This window comes from Lepisosteus oculatus, chromosome 11 (assembly GCF_040954835.1).
Source record: "Lepisosteus oculatus isolate fLepOcu1 chromosome 11, fLepOcu1.hap2, whole genome shotgun sequence".
NCBI classification, from domain to species: domain Eukaryota; kingdom Metazoa; phylum Chordata; class Actinopteri; order Semionotiformes; family Lepisosteidae; genus Lepisosteus; species Lepisosteus oculatus.
Window position 1 is genome coordinate 35,028,336 of NC_090706.1, and position 19,429 is coordinate 35,047,764.

Below are 19,429 nucleotides of genomic sequence, written 5' to 3' on the forward strand. Positions count from 1 at the left end.
GAGGGGGATTATAAGGAGGCCATGACTGGTACGGGACAATGGGAAATTTGGCCAGGACGCCGGGGTTACACCTCTACTTTTTTCGAAAAACGCCCTGGGATTTTTAATGACCACAGAGAGTCAGGACTTCGGTTTTACATCTCATACGAAGGACGGTTCCTGTTTACAGTATAGTTTCCCCCCCGTCACTATACTCGGGTATTAGGACCCACATGGACCGGAGGGTGAGCACCCCCTGCTGGCCCCACTAACACCAGCAGCAAACGTAGTTTTTCCCAGGAGGTCTCACATCCAGGTACTGACCAGGCTCACACCTGCTGAGCTTCAGTGGGCTGCCAGTTGTGAGTTGCAGGGTAATATGGTTACCAGCACTTCTAAGTAGGTCTCAAGTTTGCTTTAGCATTCCTCCAATCTTAATGCTATCTTGAAAACATGTTTGGTCAAGGAAAAACATTGGAAATTCAGATGTATACAGTATGTTTAAATAATATGCTTTTTGTGGTATGTTGTTTATTCTTTATCATCCAGGCTTCTTTTGTAATGTCACTTGTACTCTATGTTATTGAAATTCATATGAAACACAACTGAAGAATTCACTAAGTCAAATTATGTTGGAAGAGTAACATTGAAACATTAAGCAATGTTATTATCTTGTGGAGCACTGCAGTTTTTTTTTTTATCTGTCATAGCTCATTCTTTTTAAATTTTAATTTAAATATTAAAATGGAACTTTGAAATTTTTTGGGAACTTTAGTTGGCTAAATTTAAGCAATGACCTTTGTTAATCCCGTCCTGTTTCAGCTGAATTTAAAAAGTGGCTCTGGACTTTGAGAGGATGTAAGTGCACTTTGTTTGGTCCTGGAAGTCATTGTAGTACTGTAACTTTCAACACATCTACAGTACTCCCGAGTAGGTTGCAAAGCAGATGTGAAAATGGGGAGATGGGGAAAGCATTTTTTTTGCTATCCCATTAGGATTGTTGCCAGATATGAAACATCGCTTACAATTAAATATGTCCTTAGTGCTCTGCTGTGGGATAACTATTGGCAAGTCCTGTTCATGAATCCTCTGAGTGCCTTGTTTTTCTGTTCCTTTGCAGAGGGTTGCAGGCCTGTTACCATGGAAACTAGTCTAAAGCTGTTAACTGGGAAATAAAAGAAAATTGTGCACTTTAATAAAACAGTTTCAGAAGAAACAAATTTTGGATCCATTTTTTAGATTGATGTTTTTGAAATTTTTGCTCCTTATGAATACACACTTTTTGCGGATAGCTGTAATGGAACTAAACTGTTGTTGCTCACGGTGTTATGTTGTTCTTACTTAACATGACATCAAGACCAAACTTAAACTAAATGTACAAAATGTTTTTAACATAAAAAAGGTTACATATGAAAAAAGGCCTTTAGGGATTTGTAACTCATTTAATGGTAAGTAGTGATCCAAGGATTTAATCCAACCAGGGTGTTAGCTGTGACATCAACATAGCTACTGTAGGTAGCTTGTTCCAGACTTCCCTAAGTCTCCTGTTCTAAGCTTAGACACTACACATTTCTCACAGTCCACAGTCCATGTTTTCTCTAATTAGTGTTTCACTTTTGATTTTTAAAATTTTAACACATTTTCTTTTCCTGAATAAGAACACCTTATAGTCTGTTCCAGACTAAAAAGATTTAGTTATTTTAACCTGTCAGTGTAGGACATTGCTTTAAGCCTGTTGATGCATCTGGCTACTCTTTCCTGGTCTTACTATTGCATTTTAACATATAGTTTCATTCATCCATCCATTTCTTAACCACTTCATCTAATTCAGGGTCCCAGGGGAGACAGCCTATTTCAGCAAGAAATGGGTACAAGGTGGGATATACCCTGAATGAGACACCAGTCCATTGTAGGGCACAGACAGACACAGACGTGCACACACTCACATCTAGGGCCAGTTTTCCCAGAAGCAAATTAACTTACCAGTATGTTTTTTGACTGTGGGAGGGAGTAATTGGAGGAAACCCATGTGAACACAGGGAGAACACACAAACTCCATGAAGAATTGAACCCAGGAGCCTATTTCAGCAAGTTGTGGGCACAAGGCAGAATGTACCCTAGAAGAGAGACGGGCCCGTATCTCCAACACTGTTGAGGCAGTAGAGTTAACTACTTCAACACTATGCCACCAAATATACAGTATCATCCATTTATTTAAATTCTACACTTTAACAATATATCCAAATGTTTATTGGTTCACCTCATTCTAGGGTTACCATATTTGAATATTGAAAAATATTGGACCTTTACAACATCCTGTAGATTAGATTACACATATTTATATGTTTGTTTCTGCTATACATGTAACCCTGTAATACTTGTAATGTGGTCTACCAAGCATTTGTATATTGACCATTGTTGAAGCTTTTCTGAATATCCATTATTACTCCGAAAGTATTCACTATCCCACCTATTTTGCCTCTATACTGTATCATCTGCAGATATAAGGTATATCAAAATCTAAAGATCATTTATATAATGTAGAAACCACAGTCCTGCTTATAGATACTCCTATAGTACTCTACTGATTGTTATTTTAATTTTAGAATTTGCCCTATATATGAATTGTCTGCTTTCCATCTGTTAGCTAGTTCAAAATTCAACAAACTTGTATTACCTTGGATGTCTTCTGTCCACAGCAGTTTAAAAATATTCTGTTCTTGAGTAACAGTAATTTTCTGTGAATCTAACTCAGTTACTGTTTGTTAAAAAAAATTCTGACAACATAGTTAAGCAAGACGTACCATTTCAAAATACAGTACATGTTGGCTATCCCTTAGAATCCCAATGTAATGAAAATTATCTGCTAGTTTATTTCTTATTCCCAGCCCTATAATCTTATATATGAAACAGAAGTAATTCTAATTTATCTCAAATTATTTGGCTGTTTTTTTTCTACCCTTTTACAGATGGGCACTATATTAGCAATTCTACATTTATGTAGAAATCTTTCATTCCTCAACCTGAGGCATGTTAGTAATTTCTTCCATAGCAAACACCTGAGTAACATTTTCATTTAATACATTAACCATTTCCATTTCATTATCTACATTTCTCTTTCATTATCACTGACTCATTTTATTTCTTTGTTGCTTGTGTAGTATTGTTTATTTTACTCTCTATTGCAAGATTCCTTTACTAGTGCTTTCTTGACCACTGTAATACACTTCTTAATGTCTCTGCATTTAAATATCTCAATTTTAAAGCATATACATTTATTTTGTATTCTTTCATGAAGTGCTTTCTTTCTCCTTATACATTTCCTATTTGCTTTATTAAATTATTTGAGCTACTGCTTTCTATAATTTGGTTTACTTACTGAGATGTATTTGTTATTATTTTTGTATTATTTATTTTCTTGTGTGTTGGTATTTTCAGATGGTGCAGTATCTGATATTCTCTTCTCTCAGGTGTTGAAATATAGATTTCAGACTCCATAAGCTGAGTACCTGAAAGACACAGAGTAATTACAGCCCAGTCTTGCTTCTAGCAGACTTGTTTCATTTGGACATATGTCATCTATGATTAAAACTTTAATGTGTACAGTCCATCATCTTTGGAGATGGATATTTGTTTGACAGATATGCCAAGTAATTATTTTCAAAAAGTTTTCAGATCTTCTTGACACACAGACCTAAAGTCAAAATAATGACAGACAAAATTGTTTCCTAACAATCTACTGTATTTACTTCAAGTATCATTTTAAGCTAGAATTTATTTATAGATGTATTTATGACTGTAATGTTCAGTACTTTAATAATAAATGTAAATGAATAGATAAAAACTGAATTAAAGCTGGATTATCCTTTCACAGCTAAAATGCTTTGATGACATTCTATGCTCTTAATAATCTTTTTTCATGGTGCAAACACCTAATCAGCCATATCAAAACCTTTATAAGGAACAAATAGAGACCTAAAATTCTTAGTTTTAATTTTCATTAAATTATGAGGGATTTTAAAAAGTGATTAGATTTTTACACATGTAAGACATCTGAGCTACTTAATTAAGTCTGAAAATAATGCATCAATTATCTCCTAAGTGAAGAGCTTTGTGTTGCCGCTGAATTGTTAGATGTGACCATTAATACACCTTTTTGAGTTAAACTAAGCTCTGTAGAAAAGCTATAAAGAAAGACATTTACTTTTTTGTTGCTTTCAGTTTCAGCTTTCAGTTCATAACATTGTTAATATAGTGGTGGTCTTGGACCCAGGCCAGAATTATTTAGACTGAACAACACCTGGGCTGGACTGGTTTTTTGGGTGCTGAATGCACAGAATTTTCAGGGGTGGTTCTTTAAGACTTGGCCACAGAATATAGTCTTTGTTGAGCTCTTTGTTGATATAGAAGTATTGCTGTATGACCTTCATTGTTGTTCATATCTATTCAAGCACCTATTGTGTACATATTAGACTCTCTAGTTTGTCCACTGTCTGAAGTTCAGGAACACTGTCAACTTTATTTGCCTAAAAAGCTCCTGAGAACGCATGCAAAACTATTAGTTTCATCAAATCTGTGTCAGGGTTAGATGTGCTGTATGTGGCATAAAGCAGTAAGTCATAAACCATCTGATGGAGCAAAAAAGGAAAGAGAAGGTATCACTTTCAACACCAAAAAGAGTGAATGTTCTGTTCCACACAGGGGATAAAACCTGCAGCAGCTAGGGAAGATGTTGAAGCAGCTGCTGCACTGCACAGAGGGAATCACCATCTGCAGCACCTTGGTCTTAGAGAGACAGTAAAACTCTAGGCATCCCCATGCTTGAAGGAGGACAATTGTAGGTTCTGACTGACCTTATCTATAACCTATGCATTTAAGGGCTGGATTTCTTACAGAAGTTGGCAGAACACCTAGATGTGGTTTGGTGAGAAACTGCAACTTTAGGAAGCTGCCACTTCCCTAACTAGGAGGGAGAGACTAGTCAATTCCAGCACGCAGAACTCTGATATGGAAGACTATCAGTATCTGTCTGAGGGAGGCATCACTGAAGAGCAGGGCCTAGAGACATGCCTCCTGAGCCTCCATGAGAATGGTGGCCAGAGCACATGAGGCACCCTTCTGCACCAGAAAAAAGTCTGAAAAAGATGACAGAAAATGCAATAAAATACCACACTGATGATCAATAATAAGGGCACAACAGCTGACTGTGTCTACTTGTCTTGACTTAATATACTTGAATTAGATTTAGAAATCTCATGAGAACAGTGTTTCCCCAAGTCTGAACTACTGGGGTTCAGAATTCACCAGATTTTCTATTTTTCCTGAAATCAACAGCTGTAGGTTGTGAAGAAGGGATAAAGCAGCCCAGTTAACCTTAAACTGATCCAAGTAACACTTCTCCCAGGAGCACAGCTGTTTATAATTTAAGGGGACAAGGAACAAGTGATAAGTCCGGGGTCTCCTACTTTAGAAGATTTCTAGAGTTCTGAAACAGTCTTGGCTAACTGATATTTATATTTTACATCATTCATATATTTGGATTGTCAATATGTACTGCTTAACATGGTAGCCATTTTCTGTAAATTCTCATGTTATTTGCTTTCAGTAGTTCCACAAACACTTGAATTCAATCTTCTAGATCAAATATAATGCAAGAAAGGTTCCACTGCTTTCTTTTCTTTTTGATGTGCAGTGCAAAGACATTAAAAATGCAAATAAATCCTCAGGCACTTCACACTCGAACAAGCATTCCCTTTATGCTTGCTTTTCTAATAGTGTCTAACAAATTACACCTATCCGTTGTGAAACTTCGGAAACTGAAACTGTTCCTTTTCATGGATATGCCTGTCACGTAAGAGCTGAAGCATAGCCTTGCAAACCTTGTCTGGTCATGGTCAGTTACAAACAGCAGAAACAGACTAGATTGATAAGGTACAGTACATCACTAGATGTAACTGAGTACAATTGAAAAGTTTTCTTGTTTGGAGTAGTGCAGAAGTTTCAGCCCTGTGGAAAAAAATTCCCCACTAATGTTGTATACCATTGTAAGAAATCCAATAATTAACAATATTGATCCCAATAATATTTTTTATGATTTTGTTTACTTTTTCAATATTATATCAGAGCAAGACAACACAAAATGTGGTATAACACCTTTTTAAGGAACGGGCAAAAAACCTGAAGGTTTTTCTTTTTCTTTAATTATTTGCATAAGTTTAAAACATTATGTACTTAGACTAATCTTTTGAATAAAAGAGATGTAAAATGTATTATTATGTCATTATGCTTGTCATCAAGCTGCATTTGTGAACTTCTTTATGAATTTTGTTCAAGTTTACGTCTCTGAAATAAATGTTAATTCAATAATAATATACCTATTTGTTAATAACCTGATTATATATATATACTGTATATCGGCCACGACCACTCTAATCTCTCCGTCTGTGTTCTCAAAGACGGTTTACCGAACTCATACATCAGAAAGACCACCGAAACTAAAATTATTCTGCAGCTAGGATCACACATTCTCCCTTCCCTTAACGACAGATTACTGTTCTTTTAAATTTTCTCCATTCATTGGAAGTTTCATTTCACACCTCTCTGCACCCATTCTGACTTCACACCTCTTGATTGGCCTCTCTTTCTGTCCCCTGCTCCCGCCTCTCACTCCTCCTCCCTCTCAACCTTTGTTCTCCCGCTACTTTACCTTTGCCTACTGCCCTGTCTCTCTCACATCTGAAGAAGGCTCCACGGCCGAAACGTTGTGTTCTCTTTCTTCTTTTTTTCAGCATGGAATAAACCTATTACTTGTTCCTTTGCAGCCTACGCATGCTGACGCAGCTACCCACCTGAACAGATATATATATATGTCATTATATCATAATGTTAGGACAATTGTCATGTCTTCAATCTGCACCAGGTTGTTCATTATTAATGAGAAGCTGAGAGCTTAGCAAAAATATAAACAAATGAAATAGAGAAGGAACAGAATCTCAGTGTGATACAGGTTATCGTAGCAGGAAGAACTCAGCAAGACCAGCTAGAATCATCTCTAGAGCTGTGATGCCAACACATATCTTGTGTGAAAAAGATTAAAGTGTACTAATTTACTGTCTTATTTAGACTTTCCTTCCGTTCTAAAACACATATCTGCACATTTCTGTTTTAGAACGGAAGGAAATTCTAAATAAGACAGTCCAGGAATTGTGGGCAGATTAGATTCTGTTTCTTGAAAAAATATATAAATCACTGAGACAAACTTATAGTTTTGCTTAAACTTTTTGACTTCTTTCTTCAGCACTGCACATGACACATGAAAACAGAAGTACTGAGATTAAATTCTCTCTTAGATATACTCTGTTTCTGCAGAGAAACAGAAAAAACTAAATGGCTGGAAGCTCTACACATAATACTTTTGATATTCATGGAATAAATGTATTCTCAGAAGGTTACTTGGTATGTAGCCTTTGGCTTTAGGCATATTAGCTTCACAGGTATCACTGCTGGCTTTATTTTATTCTTTTTTACGTTTTGTAGTTTTGGGAAAGTCCTCTCAGCATTACTGTAGCTGATATGTCATGTACAGGGGGTGTCTGCAAATAGCAGTTTCATATATCCATGAAATTCTCCGGAATGTCCCTGTAGTATGAAACATAATTAAGTGATTACTGTTGCACGTAAAAAGAAAATCCTCTAGGGGATTTAAAAACACCCCAACCCACGGTTCAAACATCACTTGAGTTAGTTTAAGGAAATTATTTGCATTGGGTTCACCATTTGGAGCTGTGTTTCAATTCATTTTTAGAGTTGGTTTTGAGCTGTAAGTATATTCTAAAACATAAGTCTATAATTTAATATAGAAAAAAATAAGTTAACATACAAAGACTTAATATAAAAGTTTCTTCTTTTGGGACTGCTAGGCAATTTGAATCAAGAGATATAAAGTAAAACAAATAACAGAAATGTTTTTTTTATTCTTCAAAATGTCAAATTTCGTCAGATTCTGATGATTTTACAATAAAAGACAAGTGTTAAGTCAATACAATTGAGAAAAAAACCTCAAATTGAATACTGTTTATGTCAGACTACTAGAGTTACCTTTGACACTTAAATGTACACAACATTTCTAAATATCTTTTATTTATTTCAATTCTATCAGTTCTTTTATCGTAATTAATTACCTCTAGATCTCAGATATAGAAAAAAAGAAAAGGAATTTGCTTTCATGTGATACAATATTTTATTTCTCTTTGACTATACTTAGAACTGCCATAAAGTATAATATTAAGTATTGTCATATACTGTACAAAGGATAAATGAAATAGGGATTTTTTATATCATAATGTTTCAAATATTAGAGAAGTATTTAATAGTAAGAGTTACTTTATCTCAGTTAAAAAAAGATGTTTTATTGTTTTTATATTTGATGTATAAAGAGGTGTGTGTAACTTTTGTCTTTTAGCATGTATTTTGAAATGACATATTTTACATGGTCAGACAATCAACATACTGTAACAAAATCAAATATAAATGCATTTGTTTAATAATATCTTCCATTTTTGGGGCTATAATTAGCAGCAAGCTATTTAATGACCATATTTCTGCTTCATTATTTTAATTCTGAATATCCCTTAACCAAACTATTTTGAAAGAATATTAAATGTGGAGCCCTGACTGAACATGCTACCAGTTATGATGGTCTGGGGACTGTCAGACTCCCACTTGCTTTAGGGCATGAAAAAAGGGTAAGAAAAGGTCAAGTAACTCAAACTTGGCAGTTGATATTTGCTATGAAATCACTGGCCACAGGATCTCAGATATTTGAGCATACTTACTGTACTTGGTGGATTGACATGACAAGGACCTACTGAAATTTTTAAACTCAGCACTGAATGAGTAAAGAGAGAACGTGGAGGTTTATAAAGTGCAGAATTAAAGAATTGATTTTTATTTTTTACACCTGCAGAAAGAATCAAGTTGTAAATAAACAGATTTTTCAAGATTTTTTTCGTCTCATGAAGGCCTGAATTGCTAAAGGTTACGTAGTGGAATTAATAAATAAATATTGCTATTTGAGCTGAAGATCCAGACTGTTGAAACATTTATATACTACAGCTCCCTTTTTGCAATATTAATACATTGTAATAGCATAGAAAGGTTTTGGTGGCCTTGAAAACTTTTAAAACTATCAGACCATTTGGGACATTGTGAATATCACTGAATAACACAAAGTTCGGTGTAAAAAAAATCCAGATTAATATGTTGAGTTGACTGTTTCTTACTGGTATGTTTCAGTTTAATACACATAAAACAAGCATCCAGGTTGCTTTAATTGTGAACATGTCTTTATTTTTTTAGTAAAAAGTAAAAAAGATGCTCATAAAAATTATTTAACCGGTATTTCATACAGTATGTTTCATACATTTAATAAAACATTGAAAAGACTAAAACTTCCAAGGGAATAGCTAGTATTGGTTAAAAGCTTTTGAAAAAGGCAAAATTTCCTTAGTTTTTATTTACATACAGTATACAGTATTAGATACTGTGCATGAAGGCTTGTAACCATATTTGACTTTAAAGCACTGTCTTTAATGATGGACCAATGCTGAAATTCAACATTATGAAAGATAAAAATGCCTTTTTGCTTGGCGCCAACAATGCATGTTCTGAAGAGCTACAAGTTTTATAGGTAACCTGAAGTGGTCAAATGAGCAGGGAGATCTGGAAAACATACAACCTTCTCCTAATTAGACAAATGATTGATCCAATTAAGTCATTCAGAGCTTGGGGGTATTGAAAACCATAAGATACTTCAGCACTCTAGATTCAAAGCTGTAGACACCGGCCCTAGTGCATTCAGATAATGTGTATGTGTGCTGAAGTGACAATTTGAACGTGGAAAGAAAAGGTGTGAAGAAAGGTTGTCCAAAATTATTATTACTTTTTCCATACATCGATTGGGAATACTGCTAAATATCAAATTACTGTATGCTCTTGTAATTGTACTTATCCAAGCATTTTTCAGCCTAGTGCCAGACAGATGGACCTGCTAGATTCAAGTTGCCATTGAATCTAAATTAAAATAAGCAGTAACGGCAAATGAGTGAGACTCGTCTTTAATTGCTGCTACTTAGAGGCAACTTTACTGATTAAAAACAGAGTGTTTGGTATTATTATTTTTTATCTATTATACTCAATTCCACTCCTGTTTTAGGGTCATCTTCTAATATTACATCTCATTCCGGCTGGAAATGGATGGAAAAATACAAGCAGCCTTCCTTGTGAAGGTTATTACATCTTCAGCCAGCACTGTCGTTTCCTCAGCAGAGCAAAGTAAATGCTGAGTAACACCAAAATATTGAGTACGTTATCATTTTACATTCATTGGCAAGTTTATTCCTTATTAAATTTTGACCAGAATAATTAAATTTTACACTTTCGTTATCACATTTCTTTGCACATTGCTCCCTGATTTTTCTGACAAACAATTACTTAATTGCAAAAATGATATTTAGTATTAGTATGGTATGTCAGTAAGGAAGATCGTGCAAAAGAAGCAACTCAAGACAATATACAGTAAAGCTGAGTGGGGCAATTGATTTATTTTTCATTATTTTGTCTCTTGCTTTGTCTTTGTAATTACTTCACAAAACGTTTATGTGGTGGCATTCCTTTTAGAGTTTAAAAGAACAATATTAATACACTTATACATCTAATGCATCATGAATACTGTAGGTCTAGCCATGTTATGTACAGTAAGTACCCCACAGAATCTTTGCAGACTTTCCATGACTTGGCTGAAGTCCTGCAGGTTTAGTTGACATTTTCTCTGCTTTTTTATTGACTCTGATAGGATTCTGGCATCTATCTTGGTATGTTTCGCTGATCCTATCACTAACCCTTATTTTAAGGATTCTTTTATAAATGTCATTCTGCAGGGTTCCAGCCAAGCGTGTGACAAAGTCAGGTCACCCGTGCTTAGGGAGAGTAGCTAAAATTTCAGACCAGATCTACAAGGACAATACTACCAATACATAGACAGAATGGGCTTTCTTCCAACATAAGATGAAGTTGTTGAAGCATTAGATGCATTTAACAGTATTGATCTTTCATATTTTTGAATATGCAAAGCTATATGTTGAATACAATAATGGGCTGGAAACTACACGCAATATTTTTACTTGTACTGTAGGATTTATTACAGCACTTTTTGATTTTTCAAAATGAAAAGTGCTATATAAAATCAACGGATTATGTGCAATGGACATAATGGTCTAGTTAAATTTCTATCATAAAACAAAATAAGACTAAGCAGATTATATAAAAGTATTCTAAATCCTAAGGTGTATACTGTAGATAGGGTCAATGGGATGACTGTTGCATACTCAGCAGTGAGTTCAGTGTACAGTTTCAACATTTACAGTTCAAAGTATAAGAGAATCTTTTTAAGACAGAAAATGGGAAGTGTGTCTTTCCACAAAGAATTGTAGGTATCTGAAATAAACCTCCCAAGCAGGAAATGGTTTCCTTCCAAAATCGGATGGGCAAACTTTTTGTCCCAATTAGCCACTTGTCTACCAAAGATGCAAAATGGTCTGTATGACCTCCTGTTATTCACAACTTTTCTTATGTTCATGCTGTTACTAATAGGGTTAATGGAAATAGTGAATATCAGGAAATGACCAAGTGGATTAATCAATATACTAATTAAATAATCATAAACTCCAACTTGTGAAGATATTTACCAAGAATAAACCCGAGTGGTTGGTATAATTAGAGGCACAAGAATGCTTTGTTCTCCGGCACAAAGTTAAAAAAAATCTTAGGGAAAAAGGGTAATAATTCAGGCACACTTGGTTAAACAAATATTTATTAATAATGACAATATACACACTAAACAATGGACATTATAAACATACAGCACACAAGTTACCCTATGTACAGTACAAACTTACAAATAAGGTGTCCCAAAGGCCTAAAGTCTTTACATCCCAAAGAAAAACCCTGACTGTCACCAAGTATTCAAGCTCCTATATAATGTCCTACAAAGGCCAAAATTGGCAGCCAGGTGAAATAGGTGATAAGCTGTCTTCTAAAGTAGAATACAACCTTTGGTTTAACATCTCTCATTGTAGATTTGAATGACACCAAATGAACCACACATACCTCCCTATTCTAAAAATGCACCTCCTAACCAGGAAAAGTCTCTTTCAACCAAAAGATTCATTAGACAGGAAATTAGAGTTTCCGAATTATGTTCCAAATGGTGTGGAGGTGGACTAGCCCTTCACTCCCAAACTCCAGTTATACACTGGAAACGGGAATAAGTAGTTCAGTAACCTAGTTTGTTTAGGCAGGTGTATCATATGCTACTATTCTCCTAGTCCCAATATTTATACAGTAGGTAAGATATGCAATCTTATCATATAGAGACTCAGAAAGTGGTGAAAAATTGTAATAAACATTGTTTTTCACAGTCAGTGAGAAAATAAGCTTGAAGGAAATTTGCTGAGTGATTCAGTGCAGCATGAACATTTTGAAGAAGCCTGTGTTTAAAGCCAGCTTGAGTTGAGTGAGCAAACATTGCTTAGAGGCCAATAGGCCTTCCAAGGAAACATCATTTTTATAATGGAAACTTCTAACCTTTTGAAGAAATGCTGAAATTTCTCCCTGAAACAATTTCAACAGATGGAGGTCCCATAACATGAAATCAAATGAAAATAAACACAGAATATATGTATTTTTTCCTGTTTAACCCAATTTGTTTAATCTATGTATTCTACTAGAAAAATGCTAGTCTCCCCCTTTAACTACAATAGCTGTTTTGTGTTCAGGAATTGTGCAGACATTTTGTTTTCAGAAAATTGTTTAAAACCTGCTGGTTTTCTTTGGCACACTTTTCAAATCAACAGATAACAACAGAACAAACCTATAAAACCATGCAAAAATAATAGTGTCAGGACTTTGTGGAAAGATCTGTTTGCTGTCTTTTAATCTCTTCTATTTGAGGTTGTCTGGTGTCAGTGCTTGCTGTGATATGATGTTGTAGTTTACGTAAATGAGGCAAGGGTTATAGTAAAGGTTATTTCATTTACTTATTTTTTGCCTGTTGGTGGCACAACTCTTGTTATAGACTTGAACACAATGTAGCACATTTTACTGGTCTCTATTTTATACAGCATGCTAAAACAGGGAAGGAAAGGTTAATACTTTTATTTCCTTTTTCAAAGCTAAAAATATTTAATCTCTTCTATTATTCACTATTATTCAGGCAGTCTTCAGAAATTAGCACTTTCCCATGAATATTTCACTACAAGAAAATGCAATTAAATATTTTCTACATGACTAATCATTTTGCTCCGATATTGGTTTAGAGGAAGGGGGAGAAGAGAGAGGATAGAAACCCCTGCATTTATTTATTTAATAGCTGCAGCAAATGTTTTACCATACAATTGTTTTTTTCATTTTTTACCAAAAAGCATTGACTACTGCCATTTATGAAAATATCAAATTATGTAACTACGACTATCTAAATGTCTGTATTTTAGGAATTTTACTTACTTTACAATAAATCCCATTAATGAGATAAAAACTTATTTTCTCTAAGATCTTTATTTTAAGATTTACTGTTTCAATTATATTTGTCTTCAAATATTGATGATCTGTAAAGCAATATATGTCTATGGAGCATTAAAGTGTATAAGAAAAACAATACAACCCAGATAGCCACTTTTTAAGTATTGTTAAGATAGGCTTTAGAAACTGTATTTCTAATTAGTTTTAATTTTAAAAGCAATAAAACAGCATTTTCGAATGCAAAAAAGGAAAAGAAGCATAGAAGTACAAGTAAAACAAATCTGTACTTTTCAGATTAGGAGATTCATAAAAGGAACTATTATGATGTTAAGAACTTTAAAATGATTTGGTTAGGGAAATATTGAGTAGTTTTGTAAAGGATAATGGAAGTGGTTTAACAAGATAATGACATATCACTGAGAGTCATTACAAAGAGACATAACAAAGTGTTTTTCTCTTACAAGGCATGAAGAAAATTTTACCTTAAGTCTTACCATTTCTTTTTATGTGATACATTTGTCAAAAAATAAAACAAATACAATAGAAATTAAGTGGGAGCAAAGAACTGTTATGCTTTACAAACACACACCATCACATTTATTAAAGAAGATGTGTTTTTATTCAGATTGGCTTGTTTGTATGGTACTATGTATGTGTTTAAAGTTGTACCTACATAAGATAACAGAGTTAAGGGGCACCTCAGGTGCAATATTTCCAGGAGGTGTATGAAAATGTAAATGTTTCTTGACAGGGGAAAACAAGAAAATCACTTGGGAGTGGGATTCAGTGGGGCTGAAAACCACAAGAGAGACGCTGACAAGTGACTCACTGTCTACCATTCTAAAGAAAATACACTGCAACTACAGGGCATCCAGATCTCATTATTTTATTTCATTTTGTTTATTCAGTTTGGCCAATAAAAAAAAGTTTTATACTGTACCTAGTGAATTTGAAGAATTTAAAAAAGATAATAGATTACTCTGTTTAAAAGCAAAGGCTTGTTTTTTTTTAGTACCAAGTTCTATTTTCTTTCATTTTGGATGGAACTTTAACTTTTGCATAAAAATTGTTAAATTACTGCTTTAACCTTTGCCTTTACTTTTTTTAATCATGAAATCATATTTATACAGTACTGTGCCAAAGAAGAAGGAACTGCTGTCTAGTAGCTTTTAGGCTTCAGTGAATCAATTTTTCAGATGCATATTTTGGAAATCAATATACAGTATGTCAATCTAATTGTTGTGATATGACATACTTTAACATTTTGTCACTTGTCTTTCCCGGCTGAAACATTGCTAGGTTTTCAATAATACGTCACCTGCTGTATACATTAGATAAGAACAGGACACTCAAAATAAGTCTGACTTTAGGGGGATGCTTCCTTTGGGTTTGTGATAGAGATTGGTTGTTCATCTGTTCATCCATTTTCCAGACACTTTATCAATACAGGGTCATGAAGGAGCCAGAGCCTATCCCAGCAAGCAAGAGACACAAGGTAGGATATACCCTGGACAGGACACGAGCAGGGCACACACTGACACAAGGGCCATTTTTTCCTTGAAGCCAATGAACCTACAGTACCAGTGTGGAGACAACTGGAGCACCCAGAGGAAACCCACACGAACACGAGGAGAACATACATAATCCATGCAGATAGCAGATAGAGGTAGCAACTCTTACTAGTCTGCCAACGTGCCTCCCCTACAGTAGGTTGTTCGTATTGATTCAAATATTCCATTACTTTACTTTAGATGGTATTGACTTTGCCCATATTACTCATGCACACAGAATTTAGCTGAGATCTCAGACAGGCTAACTTTATTTGGTTCCATAAGCCTTGATTGATAGTCTTATTATTTTCTTGTTCTTGTTTTATTGAAAACTATTAAAGCAATATCAAGAGAGAGCAAAGCCTTTGGAAATATCCACTGGTACAAGATTGAACTGCGATCAAAAGGTGTATTTCGTATTTTAATCCTTCAGTTAGGCCAGCAGCCATATCACCCTGCAGCTCTCTACTGGCAACCCACTGAAGCTAACCAGGGTTGAACCTGGTCAGTATCTGGATGGAAGAGACTTCCTGGGAAGCTATGGTTGCTGCTGGAAATGGTGTTAGTGGGGCAAGCGGAGGGGGGCCCACCCTGCGGTCTGTTTGGGTCCTAATACCCTGCTATAGTGGCAGGGAATCTATACTGTAGTGTGTGCTGTCTTTCAGAAGTGACATAAAACCGAGGTCCTGATTCTCAGTGGTCATTAAAGATCCCTGGGAATTTCATGATAAGCGTAGAGAGTTATCCTGGTGTCCGGGCCAAATTTTCCCCCTTGGCCTTTACCGTGGCCTCCAAAGTGTCCCCATGTATGATTGGCTTGCTCTTGCCCTGCGATGGACAGGCGCCATGTCCAGGGTGAACCCTGCCTTGCGCTCGTTGCTTGCCGGGTAGGCTCCGGCTTCCCGAGACACCGTATGGTATGAAGCGGTTTGTCAAATGACATGACAATACTTCAGTAATGTCCTTTTCAGCTTTTATAATGGGACAATATCATACCCACCCCATACTTTAAATAAACAACTTTTTAGAATGGAGCTCGTCTGATATATACAAGTAGGAATGTAATTTCTACAATTATTGTGTGTTTTATTGAAGATTCAGAGAAGGCTCTTATTTTTTATATTAATATTTCATATAAAGTATTTGCCCAAAATATTTCATTGCATCATTGAAAATAGATGATATTTGGAGTATACTTAAGTCTCATAGTAATTTGCTCACATGGGAATTTAACAAAAGTCTTATTGCCAAACCTTCCTAGTAGATTTTAAGTTTTAAGTTCCTCTGAGTATAAAATTGTGTAATATATTTTAGGTTTTATAAGAATAGAGCAATATTATTAACCCATGAGAGTTCTTCTAGTATGACACATATACTGTTAAGTGGTAAAACGTATCTACTGTATATCACTCTAAACTACTAAAAAAAGTGAAACAGGTATATATGGTTGCTAGATTTTACTTTACATACCAAGTGTGAGAGATCTTGTTCCCCAAGAGTCATAATGTAACACATTGTATGAGTCACCCTTGAATCATCAAGTTCTAAACATTTGGAATAATTTTGTTTTTGCAAGTGAGGTGTTCCACTAGATTAGATGAGCGATGATTTCAAATGCAAAGCTCATAATGATGTAGCTTTTATGGACTATACATGGTAATTCTTGATTAATTGGAAGAAATACTTTATAATTGATCCAAAACTCACATGTATTTCTTGTTTTTAAAAATTGATGATTTAAGGGTGACCTAAAAGATTATCTGGATTGTGACTCTTCAAGGTCAGAGCTGGCCACCATTTTTGTCTGCCAATTGTTGTTTTATGGCAATATATTAGTTTAATGAGTTAGTGAATAGTTTATTCCCCTCAATGAGTAAGAATGTTTCAGTATAGATAAATATTAGGAAGATAATTTTATTAAAAAGAGAAGGTTAGTATGACTTATTATGTTATGGTTATTATAAGGAAAAGAGATAAAAGTGATCTCCAGTCCGTGATATCAACCGACTTAAACCTGAACTTTAAATTATTGGTGCAATTATACAGTATGTCATGTGCTACATACAACTTGGAGCAATTCTCTGCTTGTAATGAGTGAGGTCTTTCAGAAATTCAAATATGATTATTTTAACAGCAGGACAAACTGGTGGATAGAAAAGCACATACTGTAGATTGAAGCACAGGATTTTTGGATGGATAAATGCTTTGTAAAAGTATATGAGTATCTGAAGTTCTAGGATTAGTTTTTATGTCAATATAAAGTAAGAATCTTTAAGTATGCTTTTTGCTTACTTTGCTCTGTTTACTGTAGTCTTGATAGTATTCAGGAAAGCAGTGTGTGTCAGGAACTACTATCACAGTAGTTCCCTTTAGCTTTCTAACTCAACACTGCAAATCCCCTTATGGTATATAAAAAGGGAATCAGTGACATCATCTTCTCAGGTAAAATATCCTAAAGCTGCATGAAAATAAAAGTGTTTATTGAAAAAGGAAATCGGTCAAGTTGCATGGGATTAGAATCCAATACTGAAAATGCATCAAAAGACATGGACTGCCAAGTCTCTTGTTAGTTTAGAGTGGGAGCAGATAAAACAAAAATCCCAAACACTGTGCATAATTGAAGTGATTCACAAACACCCACTCAGTGAAAAGGGAAATTGTCTTTCATTAGGAGACACAATCACAAATAACTCATAGAACTGTTTCAGAGTTGAATTGGCTGATAAAAATGTGGAGAGGATCTGCAGTCTCCTAAATGGAACTTTATTTTTTAAACCGACAATGGCATCATACATGTAAATGACACACTTTAAAAGACGTTACACGTGCAGAGAAGATTGTATAATGCATATTGTGCCAATTCATACAGTACATTGTGTTTTGCAGTGGCTTCCGGACATGTTCTCAGATAAAGCCAATATAGAAGGTTTTCAGACAGCCCTGTACATATGTGATGTCTTAAGAGCAGTGAAAATCTTGTGATTTGTTTAAGATAGCCTATGCAACTGGAAACTTTTGGGGAGCATTCTCATCTTCACTATCTACTGTGAAACTTAAAATATTCTGACTATTTCATTTTATATTTTATATTATCCTGCTTTTCATCTGTTGTATAATTTCTTGTGTCATATGTTGCTTTATAGCTTGTTTCTTATTTCATTATGCCATGTACATATTTATTTTTGATATCACTCCACTTGCACCATCACTGTTTCTTACAAATGTTTCTTGCAATTTCCTATTATACAGTACCTCAGTGTGTAAACTTTGATTGGTGTAACTACTAACTAAACTACTGAACACTCCTTTCAAAAATGTTTTCTTGTAAGAATCCCTTTAAAGCTAGCGTTTCAAATAATGAAAATGAATAATTAAAAAAATCATAAATTGTTTGACCTATATTTTTGATTAGCCTATTTTAGGTCACACTGAAACTCTGTACAACTATATGTCCTTTGTCACTTTGTGGAAAAGTCCAGCAGTTAGAGGAGGATTTGTGGAAAACTGTCTTGTTGATTCCCAGTGTTAATGAAGTTCATTATACTTTAGGGAGAAAAACGTCTGAAGAAAAACCTTATGGGCTGACCTGAGGGCAATACTTTTCCATCCCACTGTTTGGGAATTAGTATTTTCAAGAGGCTTCCACATATCTGTATAGACTGGGAATGAACAAGTTCACTCTGAGTTATTTCTATGCCAGTGTTTCTGTCATTTCACAAGGGGAAAAAATTGATTTAGAAATTTCTATCAGCCCCACGTAAAACAAAAATTGAAATAATACTGCAAAGTGTTTCCTCTTGTACTACCAGTAGTATTATGATATCATCAGCCTCCCTAAACAAGATGTTTATCATAATTTTACAAGTTATGAGTTTCCTTCTCTTTGATGCTGCTACACCTACTGTATGCACTTATGTTCTTGAGACAACCTTTTAGCAATTTATTTAGCAGAAATTGACTTTTTTATTGTTATCATCTTGTGCTTTATTTGAAATAAGATACAGAAAGAATATATGTTAGGGTGAGAACTGAGTGAATTTCAGAATTAATATTTGAAAAATCAGAATTGTCTTAAGTCACACATGTTGAATAGTGTCTGTTGTCATCAGAAACTGTTAACTCTGCATTTTGTGTGGAATGAAGCTCTGATGATCTCTAATCCTACCATTATTTTTCTTCTAGTGCCAGTTCTATAATCTGGTGCCAACAGTCAACAATAATGTCAGCGTGTGGGTTGCAAAGGATGAAGTAAAGGTTATATTCATGCTGAAAAGTGGAAAGAAAGAAAATTACAAAATTATTTTGTTGTAGAGCCTTCTTCAGGT